The sequence below is a fragment of the Canis lupus genome, chromosome 10, assembly GCF_048164855.1.
Source record: "Canis lupus baileyi chromosome 10, mCanLup2.hap1, whole genome shotgun sequence".
Taxonomy (NCBI): Eukaryota; Metazoa; Chordata; class Mammalia; order Carnivora; family Canidae; genus Canis; species Canis lupus.
In genome coordinates, this window is record NC_132847.1 from 74,792,388 (window position 1) to 74,810,292 (window position 17,905).

Consider the following 17,905-nt stretch of genomic DNA (forward strand, 5'->3'; position numbering starts at 1 on the left):
TGGCCTTCTGGTGGCTCCTTGACATTCCCCTTTGTCCCCATCTTCATGTCTTTGCCCTTGACCCCTTGCAACTGGAACACTTTCCCCCAGACAGTCACAGGACCCATTCTTCCACCAAATTGGAGTCTGCTCCAACTCTACATCTTCAGGGAAGCCCTCTCTGACCGCCTCACCCCCTCCACATCCACTAACTAGATTAATATCTTTGGTGCTTTTGCGTCATTTCTTGGTCTTCATGAGGCTTGCCACTCCCGACAGTACAGCGTACCTGTGTTTGTTTGTTTGTCTCGCCATGGATACAGTCGCCATGCAGACACTGTCTACCATTTCTACCTCTATATTCCCAGGATTTAGAACAGTGCCTGTCACATGAACAGCACCCGTTAAGTATCCGTGGGCTCAATGACGCTAATGGCAGAAACGTGTGCGGAGACTTGATCCAAAGGGAACATAAAAACAACACAGTTACTGGAACTGGAGCAAAATGAGCCCTGGAATGAAGCCCAGTGAGGGAAGCCCCTCGGTGGCTGGCCTGAGGCTCCTCCCATGGGTTGTCCCTGGCGCTGGGCACAGCCGTGTCCTGAGAGGATCCCTCCTATGGATGGAGATTGGACGCGCGCGTGTCTAAGCTGCATGACTGCGATTCTCCTCTGTACGTCTTCCTGAGTCCAATTCACCTCTGGGGGTAGAGTGAGAACCCACCCCGCTGCGGGTAGAAACCTCTGGGGGTACCTCTGGGGTACCTGAAACCTCTGGGTGTAGAGTGAGGACCCATCCTGCTGGGGTTAGAAACCTCTGGGGGTACCTCTGGGGTACCTGAAACCTCTGAGGGTAGAGTGAGGACCCATCCCGCTGCCAAAATCTATCAGCAACACTGCCTCGCCACCACCCATCTATTCCTACAGGACCCTTACTTCTGGGTGTAGGGCTCCTTGGCAAGAGACAGCTGTGATCATAAACATTAAAGAACGTGGAGCCAGGGAAGCTGCTGGCCTCCTCCCCTGGTGCGTCACCAGGCCAGCCTGTGGTGGGCTGAGGGCCTGCCGGCCAGCTTGCTGTTCCCATGCAGGGCAGGTTGTGTCCAGGTCACAGCAACGAGCATCCCGACCACATACCTTGACAAGCACCGCAGCTCACTAGGATGATTACGCTCTCCAGAGGCCTCTTGGCTCAAGTCTGTGAAATGCACTGTGGCCACCCTTGGCTGTGGAGGTGCCACCCCCTGACTCCTGCCTCCCCTGGCCCACACAACCAAGGAACAATGACGGGAAATCGATGGCAATTGTACAGCATATACAATACGCCTGAGAGACTTCTGGATTTGGGGAGCCGGCATGAAGGCTCTGGTCCTCCTCCTGCCTCTGATTTGCCTTGAGACTGAAGGAGCATCACTGGCGATCCCAGAGCTCAGTTTCTCCTCCGTAAAACGAGGCCGAGAGTGCCCGATTTACCTCTCCCCACACTGTTATAAAGATTACTTGCGAACCTTAATTCTTACGTTGAGCACTGATCAGCAGTTATGACCACGTGAGGGGAGAGAGGGCGCAAAGGGTCAATGGGCTACCATTTGCCTTTTCCTCCCGAGTATAGACTATTATTATCTAACGCTTTCATCATAAGAATAATACCTCCTCATTACAGAGACTTTCAGATTTAAATTCCTGGGTAGAGCAATTTATATCAATGTCTTTAAAAAAATTGCATTGGCCACTGATCCAAACCAACTTCCCTCCTGCGAACTCTACTTCCTTCCACCGTCCACACAAGCCTTCGTTCTAGTGTCAGATAGTTGGTGCGATAAGGTCATTACACTAATATGTGGGTATTAAATATGCTGTACCTCCTCCAGCTACCACATGTGTATCTTAATAGAATTAAAAAAAAAAAAAAACATCATCCAAGGAACAGGACGAATGGTGGACTTTCAGGCACAGTGATCTCGTGATTGGGAATTCAAGGAAGGTGGTCCGCTGCAAGTGTCACATCTTTATTCCTCAAAGTAAATTCAGTTTCAGGGGAATCACGGCCAGAGAACTTCGCTGCCATTCCTTCTGCCACTAGGCTCAGAGACTTGACGCTTCCCTTTCTCCGTGTACCTACCACAGCCCAGACGGGAACTATTTTGGAAAGCCAGCGTCAGAGGACGACAAGCTTGGTTATTCATGAGAAGGTGGAGAGGTGATTAAAATCGGGCACATCATTTTTCCCACAGTCCTCTTCACTTGCTGATTTCTAGTGGCTCCTGGCTTGCAACCTCAGACTCTACTAATTCTGGAAATACGGAATAGTGAGATAAATGCTGACCAGGGAGTCGGACGACCTGGCTTGGAAGCCCGGCTCTGCCACTTGCTTGACCTTCTCAAAGTCACTGAGTTTCTATCACCTCCTGCACCACACTTGCCTTTGCTGGGCTTTCACTCTCTCGCTATACAAGGAGCAGGGTCGGGGGTGGGGGGAGGTGAGGTCCGTACCTTTCCTAGTACTATGATTCAATACATTCTCGATTGATTTTATTTCAATTAATCCTGATTCAATCCAGTTTGCTACATTTCAATTCAATTATTTCCATTTAATCTTGCGATTCCATTTCATTCAGTTCAAGTCAATTCAAATAAAGTAAATTCCGCTGACTCCAATTGGATCCACTATTTCCTGGTGTCCTGAGTAATTTCTAGAGCTTGAGAGTCTAGGACCGGGCCGGGGGAAGGGCATGAAGGGGCAGGCAGGAAAGCCTCTGTAGCCCTGGCCCAGGTCTGAGTGAGGTGACCACTGGAATGCCCTTGGGCTTTAGAGAAGAAAGAATGGAGCATCGGAAAGAGGGTAGAATTGGGATTGCAGCGTGGCCTTGTGAGACCTGAGATGCCCTGCACTCATAACAGGCAATGGGTAAAACACTCTTGAATGAATGAATGGGAATTCCAGTGAATATAAACATCTCCTCCTTTCTCCAGATCCAGCTTTCTCTGTGACCTTGGCTGAGTCACATCACCTCCTTATTCTTGTGAGAGAAGGGCCGGTATTGCACTGGGCCGTCCAGATCGAAACCCCATGCCTGGGATTCCATGAGTCGTCCTGCTGTCTCCTGGCCAAGCTCCGAGTGCTCCTCCGAGGAACTGAGCTGAGAGAACAATGCCCCATGATTGGCTCTGGTGCGTCCCCAAGGGCAGAGCAGCAGGTGAGCAGGGGAGCCCTGATTGCAGGGCCCGTGATGAGCTGAGAGGGATTGATTAGCTTGAGCTCCTTAAGTCAAGTGGCTCCAAAGTTCCCCCAGTGTGCACATCCCTGCCCTTGGCCCTGTCCCTAGGGCCGCATGTTGTGTCCCCAGCAGCAGGCAACCTCCTCCATCTAACAGTCTCCTTTGTTTTCCCTTCCATGAATTGGGGTTTAAGGAGTTAAAAAAGAAAGAAGGGAAACACCTAGGGCATTAAATCCACACAAGGACCCCCTGTGAGTGGTTGTTACTACTCCCAGTTTATGGATGACTCAACCAACGCTCAGAGAGGGAGGTCAATGACCCAAAGTCACACAGGCAATAACTGCCAAAATCTTCAAATCTTCAAAGCCAGAGAGGTGATATATGAACAATAGGGTAGCAGGTGCATGCATGCCAGTTCCCTTCTCCCTCAGTCTCTGGTACACCCTTGACCCTCTATTTCCATGGCCTTTGGGTGCTGGTCAGCCAGCCACCCTGGGTTCACTCCCAGACCAGAGCCGGATCAGTCCAGGAAGCAGGGTGCAGTTCTGAACGGTGGTCCATCCTGCTAGGCCAGAGGCCATGCCCTATTTGGTCCTAAATAGGCCACATCCCAAGTCTAATGCGACAGCAGCAAGCAAGCAAGGCCCTGCATGAAAGCAAGAAGAAGGTGGGGTCAGTGGGCAAGTTGCTTTCTCGGGCCTCCCAGCGTCCTGCACCCCATGCACCCAGTTGTGAGGGGTCAATGCCTAAGGGACACTAATCAGAATACACAAAACCAAAGTCCTCTCTCTTCAAGGCCGGGATGGCTGGACAACAGAGAATGGGGACTATCAGATTATCCTATCCATCCTAGAGTTACTTACTCCCTCATCTCACCTTGGTAATTTGGTTCTTTGAGCAAGCTAAACAAATTTAAGATCCTTAAGGAGAAAAGAAGGGGAAAAACAACCAGTGTTGATGAAGTACGTCCTATGGTGGTCCTCCAACCTGGAGTGTGTGTAAGAATCCCCTGGGGTGAGTCAAGAAAAGGCTGATTTGAGAGCTCCCTTCCAGGGATTCTCATTCATTCGTCCCTGTGTTCTTTTATTTCTGTTTATCAAGCACGGTTCTAGGGGCTGGAGGCAGAGAAGCGCCACATCTCTATTCTCGCGGCATTTCCAGGAAAGAAAATGGGGAAAACAGGCAGTAAAAAATGAAGCAGCGTACTGTATGTATATCAGGTGATAAAAGCCATAGGGAAACATGGAGCAAAATAAGGGTTGAAGGAACCCTCGTAGGAGTCGATGGAGGGTCTGTATTTTAAACAGGTGCAGCAGGGCGGTCTAACGCCGGAGTCCTCGGACACCATGAAAAACACAGGCCTACTCCAAGTCCAAATCTCCACATGGAGGTTTCATTTAATACTCACACCAGTTAGGATGGTTATGGTTGTCACTACTCACACTTAACAGATGGGAAGACTGAGGTTCAAAGAGAAAAATCTGTCAGAAGTATCCCAGTTACTAAGAAGCAGAGTCTGGCTTCAGAGTGTGCTCGTTTCCTTTCACATCACATTAAGGAATGGGGAGAGCTGCGGGCAGGACGGCTGGCTTCAGAGCTGCATCCCTGAATCATCCCTAATGTCACTCCTTCCGTTTGCAAAGCCCCTTCTGGCCCTTTGTCTCCTCGGAGGCTCACCACCCTGGGGAGGAGGGTGTGGCCCCTGCTCTCCCCCTCCATGACTCCTCCACCTCAGGCACTGACCCCCCAGCCCTGCAGGGACCCACTAACCTCACCCATGACTGGCCTGATTAGGTACATCCACCCCGGAAACAGGGAATGGTCTCGCTGGCCCTCTCAAGGTGATTCTCGGGACCCGTGTGCCCAGATTGAGTGTGAGGCTTTCCCTATCCCTGTTGGGTTACCCAGTAGATACAACTGGCTGTTGGTCTGGGTTCCCTGAGCCCCAGCCTGCCTCATCTACTTCCCGGGTGGCTCAGACCTTCCCCTGCACTCTCTGTTTCCATCTGAGGAGCTTCTCCAAGCGGGTAGACCGCATCTGCTGAGGATAACGATAGCAGCAATGATAAAAATACTGTAAACACTTAGGACAGCGGTGGCCACATAGCAAGGGCTCAGTAAATATGTGTTTAATGAATGACAAAGAGCTATAACTAACTCTAATACGTGCGTACTATGCTCCAGGCGCCACGTGGGAGCTTTCTCCTTGACTTCTCACAAGAGTCCCAGTTCACGTAAAAGTGAACCGAAACTTAGAAAGGCCAAGTTACTGGCTCAGGTTCACAGAGTTGGGAAACAATCCAGCTTGTGTTTGACCCCATGTCTGTCTGATCCTAAAACCCATGCCTTCCACCACCATCCATCATCAGGAAACAAGACTCAATGGTCATAATCGGCTCCCTCGTCAGCCTCGCCCATCACCCATGTCTAGAAGCCCCCGCGGCATTACAGGATATGCTAGATGAGGTCGTCTCGAATAGTGTTGACTCAGATCAAGATGCACTTTCCCCACCACTTCAGCCACTATTCATCAGACTCTTGGGAAGCTCATTGTGAGGCCGACCATAGAGCCGATGAGCTGCCTTTGGCCCTGATCCCATCAGATTCTTCAGTCTTTATCAATCTAGCCGATGTCTCAGCATAGATCACAGCTCATCCCGTTGACGGTGGTTTCAGAGCATGGCTGCAAACATCTTTAAAACTCCATCCATGAGAGGTGGAGCCACGTGCCTTGCCCCTCTAATCTGAGGAGGTCTACGGCTGCTTTGACCAGATTGCAGGAAGTGGTGTTGCTGCGTGATTTCTAAGGCGGGGTCATAAAAGGCCACCTAGCTTCTACTGTTTCACTAGAACATTCACTCTTGGAGCCCCTGTGCTGACAAGGAACAGTCCACATACCCGGGAGCCCCCCTGCTGTGAGGGCGCCTGGTCCACGGGGAGAGTTAAATATGGGTGATCTGGTGAGCAGTATCAGAACGAGACCAGCCTGTGAGTCACCCCAGCTCAGGGGCTAGACCAGCCTCTAGACTTCTTGAGTCTTCCCAGCTGAGGCTCCAGACCCTGTGAAGCAGAGACAAGCATCCGCGTGTACCCTGCCCAACTTCCTTCCCCACAGAATCCAGAAGCATGGTACAAGGGTGGTTGTCTTCGGTTACTAAGTTGTGAGGTGGGGTGGTACCCAGCAACGGACAACGGGAACGCCGTCTACATAGCCGGGGCCAGCTGAGGAGCTAAAGGCTAAGGGCACAGGAGTCACATAGCACTGGGGTTGAATTCTAGATGAGGCCACCTTCCAGACCAGGCAAGTTATTTCACGCCTTTGAACTTTACCCGTCTCATCCCCCCAGTAGTAATAACGATGGTACTGCGGTCCAAGAGCTATTGCACGGTTAAGCGAGAGGATGTGGGGGGACCTTCACTGGCTCTGGCCATTGTCATGGGACGTCTCAGCGAGTGCAGTTATTACGCTAACACCTTGCAGAGGAGGAATCCAAACTCCGAGAAGTGAAATGACTCCCCCAAGGTGACACGACTGACCGGGCCTCTAAACTTCATTGCTAGCGCTTCAGAGCCTCGGCGCCAGGGACATGGTGAGTTCCCAGCTGAGCCGAGTCATTTTCAAGGGGCTTGGGAAGGGAGGGAAATAGCACTGATCTTTTGGCCCCTAGAAAGCACCTAAGGAGACACAGATGAACTTCTCTTCCTGCACGCCCACTGTCGAGAGCCCCGAGTACCAAATTAGAGGGACGTCTTCCCAACATATTCCCAAACCAGTTTCCCTTAAAGCAAAGCTAAAAAAAAAAAAAAAAAAAAAAAGATGTGATACTCTAAATGTCATCCTTTCCCGTGCTGGTAAGCAGCTTATTTAGCCCAGTGTGTGGCCACCTTAAGAGCCAGGAGGAGAGAACCTGCTGCTGGAGTTATCTCTGGGAGCACAGGGCAGGGGTGTTGACTGAGTCCCTGGGATGCTGAGGAGAGAGAGGTAGGGGAGGCGGCAGGGGAGGGTGAGAAGAGGGATAGGCATGCATTTTCCTTTCTTTTTTTTTTTTTTTTTGCTCTTTCTATTTTTTATTTATTTATTTATTTATTTATTTATTTATTTTGTTTCTATTTTTTTTGTTTTTTTAAATAAATTTATTTTTAAATAAATAAATCAATTTATCAACATACAGAATAACACTCAGTGTTCATCCTGTCAAGTGCCCACCTCAGTGCCCGCCACCCAGTCACCCCCACCCCCACCCACCTCCCCTTCCACCACCCCTAGTTCGTTTCCCAGAGTTAGGAGTCTTTCATGTTCTGTCTCCCCTTCTGATATTTCCCACTTTTTTTTTTTTTTTTTCTGCGCGGAGATGCTAGAGGCTCAGAATATGACAGTGGAAGGAGGCGATGTATTCTGTTCAACTCCCAACATTTTACAGATAAGAAAACCTTGGACGTCCAAGGACCTTGGATGGATGTGGACAAGGGCAGCTCCTAAAACCAACAATCCACTTGCATGAACTGGCTTTAGAGAGATTCCTTAAGTAGCCCAACCACATACGCCCGGGGTCTCTGCAGCACAGGTGGCGTCTCTCTTGTACGGATGAGCAAACCGAGGCTGAGAAGACGAGCATCTCACTGGAGCTCACGCAGGAAGTTGGCTTGAGAGCTCAGCTTACAGCCTGGTCAGCGGAGCCTGGGTTTTATCTTCCTGAGCAAGAGACTAACTCACTACTTTACTGCCCAGAAATTCACAGGTCAGGAGTGTCTTTCCTCTGTAATAACTGGATGTGTCAGTTATCACAGAGTTAGAGACGTGTGTGCCCGTGGAGGCTGGGAAAACAGGAAAAGGTGTGATAATTAAATAGAAAAGATGAATTCTTTTATTAGAAACGATCACTTCTCCTACAAGAAGAAACCGATGTCCCAAAGGGTAGAGCAACTTTCTGGTTAATGGAAGGGATAAAGCTGTATAAAGAAAGGGACAAGAGCTTGGGATATCAGTGGACGCACATGGCCCTGCCAGGCTAGATGTCTACCAGTCGAGCGTCCTCACTTAGATTACCTTGGTTTCCTCGTGTAGAAGTTAGGAGTAAACATTACCTTGCCATATGCTGCCTTAAGGATTAAACACACAACAGCTAGCATGTAGGAGGACTTCCATGCTTTTCTTCCTGAAAGGAAGACCCAAGACTCAAAATAGTGTTCTTTAATCCCAGCTTCTTTGGAAAATTGAGATTTCTTTTTTTATTATTTTTATTTTTTTTAAGGTTGTATTTATTTATTCATGAAAGACACAGAGAGAGAGAGAGGCAGAGACACAGGCAGAGGGAGAAGCAGGCTCCCTGTGGGAACTCGATCACAGGACCCCCGGACTCGATCCCAGGACCCCGGGGTCCCCCCCTGAGCTGAAGGCAAACACTCAGCTGCTGAGCCACCCAGGTGCCCCCCAAAATTGGGATTTCTGGAGGAGACTATGTAACAACCTTGTGGGTCCCTGTTTCTTATCTTTTGAGGTAGATATACCAGGTGAAGCAGCCGCCCAGCTCACAATGCCATCATCCCCACTTTAGGGGTCTCCTCAGTGGATAGCAGTGGGACCCTGAAGGCCATGCCCCAACCCCTGGCCCTAGCAAGTTGGCCCAGAGGGAGCTCCTGCGTCTAAGCCCCTGGATTTGCACACCAGAACGAAAGGAAGAGATGGAGTGTCTTCCTGGTGGCAGTCATGGGACACGACTGATGAGAACCACAGGGAGCCACACTCTGTGCCTCAGGGAGGAAGGCAGTAGAAGAGAACGGAGGGCATATTCAGGGATGAGAGGGGCAGGAGAGCCGCCAGTCTGTGATCCAGCTCTGGCCGTCACCCACGGCTGGCAAGATGTCCCTGGGTCCTTCCAGGAAGTTACTTCCCTCTTGCCTAGGATTTCTTCCCATTGGGTTGAATTGGTCGATGGTTAAGCCCTCCCTTCCCTTCGAGCAGCTGTAATTCTCTGATGCGGACTAAAAGACCAACTGCTACTCTCGTCCCAAAATCCAAGACTGGAAGAAAGGGAGACTTTGTAGACCCCACGGTAATACGCCCGAGATAAAGAACGTCTGAGAGAGCCCTCGCATCCACCTCCCTTGGGCAGCCCCCCTCCCGAACCTAAGAGCACAAGGAACACCTTTCCCCTGCAGTTAAACAGCATCTCAAACATTTTAGTGCTGCTTGTTGTATAGGAAACTTAGAAGACTCCTACCTGGAGGTGTTTTCCTTTTTGCCGTCTTTCTAGAACCTGGTATCCTTGCCCTTCCTGGCTTACACCTGCAGCCTTCTTCACGGAGTCCACCTCTGGAAGAACCTGTCCCATCCGCAATCTGTTGTCAATCAAGCTTCAGAGCAAGAGTTGCAAATTCCAGGGTCCTCACTCCCTCCTCACCCTCCCCCTGAAGCTAGAGCTCACCAGGGACTACCCTCCTCCCCACTCTAGGGATCTCCCAGTACCTGCGTGGGGTGCTCCTAATGTAGGAAACCCTGCAATCTGGTTCACCGAGCACTACTTTCAGCACCTGCAGTGAGCCGGGTGTAGGGATATGTACTGGGGAGGAAATAAAAGTGGAACATAGGTGACCGCTGACCCCTCGCAGGTCCCCATTCGGGTCGGCAGGAGGCCACAGACACAAATAGTGGGGATCTGCTAGGGGATGTGTCATCATCCAGGTGGGAACTGAGTTATCCGAGCAAAGGGAAGGGCAGATTGCCGGCAGGACTCCTGGGAGGGCTTGGCTGAGGTCAGCGGAGCCGCGTCTTTGATCCACCGGCCACCTCAGGGCTCTGTAGCTTCGGGCAAGCGAAGTGTCCCTGGCGTGTCAGGTTCCTCCTCTGTCAGATGGCAAAGATAGCGATTCCCCCACAGACCTGTACGGCTTAAGTGACGTCATACACGAAAAGTACCTGAACCAGTCAGTGGAGGGTCAGATTGTGTGCTCGATTCTTTAAGCAAACTGAAGGCTAACAGTCTATCTCACATTTGACACTGAAAAATGTAAAAAGCATCCTTCATTCGTGGCACACGTGAAGGACGTGGGTGGCATTTGGCCCTCAGGCCGTGGCCTGCCAAGCCCTGCTCCGGGAGCAGGCCAGAGGCTGGGCTGTGGAGGATACCACGGGCCTCGCCCAGCAGGCTGCACAACTCCAGGTGGGGATGTGCCACTTTGAGTTTGCTTGTGACAGAGCAACGTGCAGCACCGACTGGGGGCGAAGGGGGCGAGTCTAGGCTGACAGTCCAAACACAGGATTACGAGCATGGCTACCGAGGTGGTCCGTGTGCGGCGACACAAAGGATGAAGGTGCTGGGAGATCCCTAGGGGCAAAATGAGTGCAACTGGCTGTCTGGATTGAGGCGGTGATGGGAAGGAGGGACTGAACACCCCATGCATCTGCTTATCCGGTGACGGATGCACCTCCACATAGAGTGGAAGTGAGCGCTCCATCCCCAGAAGCAATCAAACAGCATGGATTCCAGCCTCGCAGGCGTTCTGTGGACGGAGTGGATGGAGAGAGGGGCAGGTAAAGCCTCGCCTTGCTCCTGGGGTCCACGATCCTCTTTATCAATCGAACAGGAGCAAACAAACGATTTGTTTAGTCAATGATGGATAGAGACAAACCTCACCCCTCAATACAAATCACCTTAATTTCACAGAAAGCTGTCTATTTTCTGAAGTGTTCACATCCATTATCTCTCTGGGGGCCCGGAAAAGGACTCTGCAACGTGAAAAAATGCTAGACGAACGTGCAATTGTGTTATTATGGCCATTATTATTTTTAAAACAAGCTGCAATCCAGTATAAGAATTCTCCATTTGATTTCAAACGTAGCGCTGTCCCTCTGACTTGGGCCCAGCGAAGAATTCATTTCTCTACCCTCCTCACCTCTTGGGCAACACCTGGCACATCTAATCACAGCCATATTCCTAGCAAGAGTGAAAAAAAAAAAAAAAAAGACGAAGAAAAGAAAAAAGTGTGAGATCCTAGGCATGGGGACCCAGCTCAGAAAGCATTCATCCCCCAGCGGTCACCATTCACCATGCGCCCTGGGGGGCAGGCATGTCAGGCCCCCTGGTGTGGCCCTTTCCCAGAGGAGAAAGTCGAGGCCCAGCCAACCCCAGCGGGTCCGCCCAAGGTCACAGGGTCAGAGCTGTGACTCCAGCCACCACCCCTCCCCCCGCCCACTGGACGCGGGACGGACCTCGCTGCAGGGGGGGACCCCCGGGCTCCGGGCTGCAGCAGGTGGTTGGTCGACCGCGTCTCCATGGGAGGGTCGCCCCCAGGCGCGGTGCTGGGGTGTCGGGGCGGCCGCTGCGGCCACGGGCCAGCAGAGGGCACTGCGGGCGCCTCCGGCCCCTCCGCCCGCGCTCGGGAAGCCGGGGCCACCGGCGGTGCGCGCGTCCGTCCGCGGGAGGGAGGGAGGGAGGCGGCGGCCCGGGCTCAGCCAAGCGGGGGCATCGCCCGTCACCCCGAGGGACCTGGGGGCGGCGTCGGCCGCGGGCGGGAGGGGACACCGCGGCCCCAGGAGCCCCCTCCCTCCGCCATCGGGCATGCTCCGGGTCTGGGGTCTGGAGTCTGACACGGGGCTGGGATGCCCTGAGGCTGTGGCCACGCCCCTGGGCCGCCAGTTTGCGGCCTGAACCAGCCCTGCAGCCCCCGGGAGCCCCCTCCCTCCGCCATCGGGCATGCTCTTGGGTCTGGGGTCTGGGGTCTGGCCCGGGCTCCGACGCCCTGAGGCTGTGGCCACGCCCCTGGGCCGCCAGTTTGCGGCCTGAACCAGCCCCATGGCCCCGGGAAGCCCCTCCCTCCACCAGGCTGCTGCAGGAGCGAGCTCCGGGCCTGGGGTCTGGGGTCTGGCCTGGGCTCTGACGCCCTGAGGCTGTGGCCGTGCCCCTGGGCCGCCAGTTTGCGGCCTGAACCAGCCCCGTGGCCCCCGGGAGCTCCCTCCCTCCACCAGGCCACCGCTCAGGGAAGCTCCGGGGCCTGGGGGCTGGGGTCTGGGGTGTGACCCGGGCTGGGATGCCTTGAGGCTGTGGCCTCGGCCCTGGGCTGCCAGTTTGCGGCGGGAAAACGAGGCGCGACCGGATGGCAGCTGCAGACAGACGTGCCGCCCGCCTGCGCTTCCGAACCCGCAGCCCTTTAGGGCGACCCAGCGTCGCTGCCTGACTGTGGGTGCGAACGTGGAACACCCCAGGGATGCCCCCCGCGCACCACGAGGGCTGGTGGCTCCATCCTCTGAGCGCACAGAGGCGTGCCCACCTGCCAGCACGCGCATGGGAATGAACACGAGCCCATGTGCCCACGCACACGCCTTGGATCCAATGCAAATCCGACCCATTAACCCAGACGCACGCCGGGCTACAAGGCTGTGTCGGTGTGAACCCACAAGGCCTGAATTCTATCACCAGCTCTTCCACACATCTGTGCAACCTGCAGCAAGATACGACTCCCTTCTGGACCTCAGGTTTCTCATTGGTGAAACAGAAGTGAGCCTGGTTTCTTAAGATCGTGCAGGTGCTCTCTCAGGAGTTGGGGAACCAAGTCAAGTTCCCCCGGGAAGGGTGAGGCCCTCCTGGGTCCTCCCACCCTAGAGGAGGCTCAGCTGGGCGGCCAAGTCCAAGTCCCTGGACCCAGACCAACATCCCCAGGGATGCTCTGCTCTAAAAATGTGCAAATCTTTAAGTCACTGTGCCTATGATAGTCTCCGTACAAGCACAATCACACTGAACGCAGAGCTTCTTTTTCTGTCCTCCTTTTCCACTTAACTTTAGCATTTCATAAACATCTTTTAAAATGGCCACAGAATGTTTCCTTATATGGCTATCTGTACCTCTCTAATTTTCTATTTCATTCTCCTCCCCCCACCCTTTGGCTACTATAAATAATGCTCCGGGGGGGAAAAAGAATCTTCATGCATAGATCCTTTCTCTATTTTTGGAATCTTTCTTTAGGAAAAAAAAAAATCTCAGAAATTAAATTACTAAAATAAAATCATATTTTAAGACTCTTCGTGCACATTGCCAAATTGTTTTCCAAAAACAGTTGCCCTGGTTTACACGTCTCCCGGCAATGCCTGAGAATCTCGATCATCCCATTCTCGAAAGCATCGGCTGGGCCATCCTCTCCTCGGTTTCATTTAAACTTTGTTAATTCAATAGGCGAAAAATGTTATCTCATGGTTTTAATAAGCGTTTCTTTGATTATTACAGAGAATGAACATGTTTTTCTTGTGTTTGTTCACCAGTTGTATGTATTTCCCTCTTTTGAGAATTGTCTTTTTGTGCCCTCTGCTCACTTATCTGCTGGGGTCTTCATCGAATTTAATTGATTTGCATGCGCTCTTTACATAATAAAGATAGTAATCCTTTGTCATATTTGCTGTGGGTATTTTCCCAGTTTGCTTTATGTCTTTTCCTTTGTGGTATCTTCTATCACTTCTAAGCCTATACAGCCACCCATCCTCCAGAGAGTTGATAAATATTCATTTCTAAATCCTGATTATTTTTTTCCTGGGATGATTTGATTCTATAAGCTGAAGATTCCAGGAGACCAGGAATCTATGGTTCTTTGCTTCCAAGATGAGTGCTGCCAGCACTGGGTTATGTTTCACAGAATAGGCTTTCTCACCTGTTCCATATTTCCTGTATACTGTCTCTCCCTCTTCGGAGCACGAGTTCCACGCGGGCACAGATTCGGCCCGTGTCATTCTCCCTGAATCCTAGGAACCCAGCACAGTGCCAGGCACATGGTGACCGAGCACTAAACATCTACTGCTCCATTAACTCCCCGATCCTGTTCCGAGCCCATGAGAACACTCCGGTTCTGGTTCCTCGTCCGAGCACACAGCATGGCTGGCCAGGGGTACGAGGCCCCCTGGAACAGTTTTATCAGAAGGGCAACAACAGTTGAATTAAAAGTGTGAAAGGACGTGGTATTTAGGAATAATAGAGAGTGGAGCGTGCCAGGGGCCCAGGATGAGTGGCAGAGCTGGAAGCTGTGGCTGCACATTGCGGCTGGACTCGCCTAGTGGAGGGCTCTGAATGTCCCTATTGGAATTTCAACCACAACAATTCCATTCTCCACTGAGCAGCCAGACTGATCTTTGTAAAAGGTGAATCTGATCATGTCATTCCCCTGCTTTACATCCTGCGAAGGCTTCCCTTTGTGCTCAGGATACGGCTGAGGACCTTATTATAGTCTACAGGGTCCTGCCTGCCTCATTCGGGCACCCCCTGCCGTCCACCCCATGCTCACCACCCCAGACCCCTTTCTGCAGCCCTGATGAGCCCATGATGTTCCCAGGCCTCAGTAAAGTGCTCGTTCCTTGTCCTGTTCCCTTCCCATCCCCAAGCTGCATGCGGCTGCTTCCTTCCTTCCTTGGGTGGAGCTCAGATCTCCAGGGTTGCCCACACTGCCATCCCTCCTGCCTTATCCCTGGTGTAACTACCCTCCTGTAACTTATCACTAACTAAAATGGTCTTCTCTGTTCACCTTCCTGTTTATTTTCCATCTCACCTTCTTTTTTTAAAAAGATTTTATTTGGGATCCCTGGGTGGCGCAGCGGTTTGGCGCCTGCCTTTGGCCCAGGGCGCGATCCTGGAGACCCGGGATCGGATCCCACGTCGGGCTCCCGGTGCATGGAGCCTGCTTCTCCCTCTGCCTGTGTCTCTGCCTCTCTCTCTCTCTCTCTCTGTGACTATCATAAATAAATAAAAAAAATTTAAAAAAAAAAAAAAAAAAAGATTTTATTTATTTATTCATGAAAGACACAAAGAAAGACAGGCAGAGACACAGGCAGAGGGAAAAGCAGGTTCCCTGCAGGGAGCCCTATGTGGGACTCGATCCCAGGGCCCCGAGATCATGACCTGAGCCCAAGGCAGATGCTCAACCACTGAGCCACCCAGGGACCCCATCCATCTCTCCCTCTTGAAGGAGAGACCTCCCTTGTCTCATTTCTGCTCTGGCTTCACCATCTACGACCATGCCTGGAACGCAGACTACATGATGGCTAACTTTCATCAGACCGTGCTGGGTAAGTAAATGCATGCCGGTGGGAACTAACTACTGTGGGGCCTGAGCAGGATCTGACGTGTGTTTCTTGTGCCCACATGGTCAAGAGTGGTCTGACCTGGAGAGCCCAGGGGCAAGGACGTGGACTAATATTAACATGGAAATGACTGGGATTGGAGATTTCTCAGAGAGGAGGGTTTGATCCAGGGAGACCCAGAGACAAAAGGCTGTGAGGAGGTTGGTATTGGAAAGGAAGAACAAAGAAATCTGCAGAGTGTGCAGGCGGCCGGCAACCCAACAAAAAGTAGCCATCATCATGACAAATGCCTCCGTGGTGCTTCAGCCTCCACTGACTCCGCACCACGTCATGGTAGCCTCGCTGTCACTATTCAAAGCAGGCCGAGCACAGGTGGCCACCCTCCCTTTGTAGACGGGAACAGCTCAGGATTGTGAACTCTGGGACGTGGATGGGAGCTGAGGTCCTGACGCTCCGCACTGGCCCTGCTGGCGGATGCTGCCCTGACACCATTTCTTGTCGGTGCACATGCTCCCCGGAGAGGTGCGCTTGGTGAAATCATGCCTTAGAGTTAATGATCCGGATGAAACCTCTTCCCCGGCCTTTGGGCCTGGAGAAGAGGAGCGCGCTGTCACTTCCTTCCTTAAGAGAGTTAAAACATGACAAGTCAAGGAGGAGGCCATTTGCCGCCACATTAACGGGAAATGCCATTTGCTCCGCTGATATCTCCATATCTGACTTCTTTTTTTTTCCTCCCCTGTGGTTGGAGTCACAACAGAATGGAGCAGGGACCAAAGGAGAAGAGATACAAAGATCGGAAAGAGAGAGGGAGCGACATCTCCGTTCAAGTGGGCAGACAGGCTGAGAGACCGGGTGTCCTTATCCCCTCTGAACTGGAGCCAGCGACGTCTCTATGGAGGTAGCAGTTACGGGGGATGTCCCGGTCAAGTCTCTGGAGGCATGAGCTGAGGGGTAGGGAGAAGGGCCTGGAATGTGTCCTTAATTCTCCTGAATGGAATACACCCCCCCCCCCAGGTTGCACACCCAAAGCTGACCTATTGCTCCAAGGCCATCTGCTTCCTGGAGCTTAGATCAGTCACACTAATCATTTTAGTTCAGCGCCTGTACCGATCTGTCATGTTTCTTTAGATGGAGAGAAAGAAATAGAAGGCCACGGGGGACCAGACCTGCACCTGTCCTCAAGTCTGGGGAACAAGGCCTGGGGTGGGGCCGCAGCCCACAGAACAGCTCCCAATGGTGCTAGATCGGACCTTCCTACTCCTTGGGTGTTTCTAGCAACTGGCATCCAAGTACATTCCCTACATGTTGACAATGGTCCAAGAATAACTTGGCAATGTAGAGGTAGTGCTTGTAGGGGAATAAGGTTTGGGGCAATGGGGTCCCACACCCCACTTACCCGAAGTATATCAGATGAGACACCCGTCCCAGCAGGAACAACCCATCAACTGGTTTTTCTCTTTCTTCTTCTTCCCTTCTCACTCTCTCTCCACTCTCCCTTCCTTCCTTCCATTTTTCACTCACTCATTCCCTCTTTTCTTTTTTTCTGCCTCTTCCACTTCCCTTTCTCTGAATCCGAATCCATATTTTCAGATATTTCTTATGCATTAAGAAAAAAAATTAAGTTCCCCCTTGACCACTGAGTTGAAGACTCACTGTTTATAAATCATATGTAAGAAATTGAATGGTTCCCTGGGGCTGTCCAGTGTGTATCTGCCCAAAGGTAAACAGAGGCATCATTTCAAGGTAAAGGAGTGTGTGTGTGTGTGTGTGTGTGTCTGATGACTGATGGCTCCTGGGAGGAAAGGGAAGGGCAAAGGATGGAGAGCACAAGTCAAATTCATTCATTCGCTCATTCTTTCATGGATTCAACCGGGAAGTATTTGATGTGAGCTTATGGTAAGCCGGATGCTGTACAGGCCCCAGCCCCACAGAGCACCCACCCTGGTACAGAAGAGGAAGCTACAAGGGAATTGTGAGCCAGTGAGATCAGGCCTGTGGTAAAGATCATATGAGGAATGAAGGTGAAGGACATGCAGCAGCAGAAGTGGCCTTGGGATCTTTTCTCGGAACGGTTGAGGCAGCTTGGTCCAAGAGGGACAAGCGAAAGGCTGTATTTAAGGAGAAAGAAAGAGAATGAAGTCCAAGAAGCCTTGGTGGCCAGGAGCTATGGGAGGGACGTGAAGGGCTCGGGGTAGGAGCAAGAGCTAAAGGCCAGGGCAGTCAGCACAGGGCTAGGATGTGCCCTTGTGTGTATCCATATGTGTTTGTGTCTTTAGTTGGGGGAAAAAGTCTTTATTCAGAATCCACGTGTATATACCTTTCTTCTAGAAGAAAGAATCCTAGGAAGCGGATTTGGTTTCATTTTGGTAATAACTTCTGAAAGAAAAAAAAAAAAAAACAGAAGCAGAGAACAACAGGCTCAGCTCTGAGAAAGGAGAGTCACTTTAAAACACAGGGTTATTTCCCACTCATTTTTTTTCTCCTTTCCCCTTTATTCCCTTTCACTATTGTTTATATTCCCCAAATATCAGAAAGGGAGACAGAACATGAGAGACTCCTAACTCTGGGAAATGAACAAGGGGTGATGGAAGGGGAGGTGGGTGGGGGATGGGGGTGACTGGGTGACGGGCACTGAGGGGGGCACTGGATGGGAT

The 17,905-nt window shown here is 51.7% G+C and overlaps 1 long non-coding RNA gene across 2 annotated transcripts; it reads left to right on the top strand.

Moving 5' to 3' along the window:
* Positions 1-330: 330 nt before the first annotated feature.
* On the top strand, positions 331-11,089 carry LOC140641953 (uncharacterized). 2 transcript variants are annotated; one of them, XR_012038547.1, is made up of 4 exons: positions 331-2,178; positions 2,952-3,175; positions 4,298-6,786; positions 7,549-11,089. It is a non-coding gene; the product is annotated as an uncharacterized lncRNA (long non-coding RNA). The 2 variants fall into 2 exon arrangements; XR_012038548.1 differs by having other exon boundaries at positions 331-652.
* Positions 11,090-17,905: the final 6,816 nt, after the last annotated feature.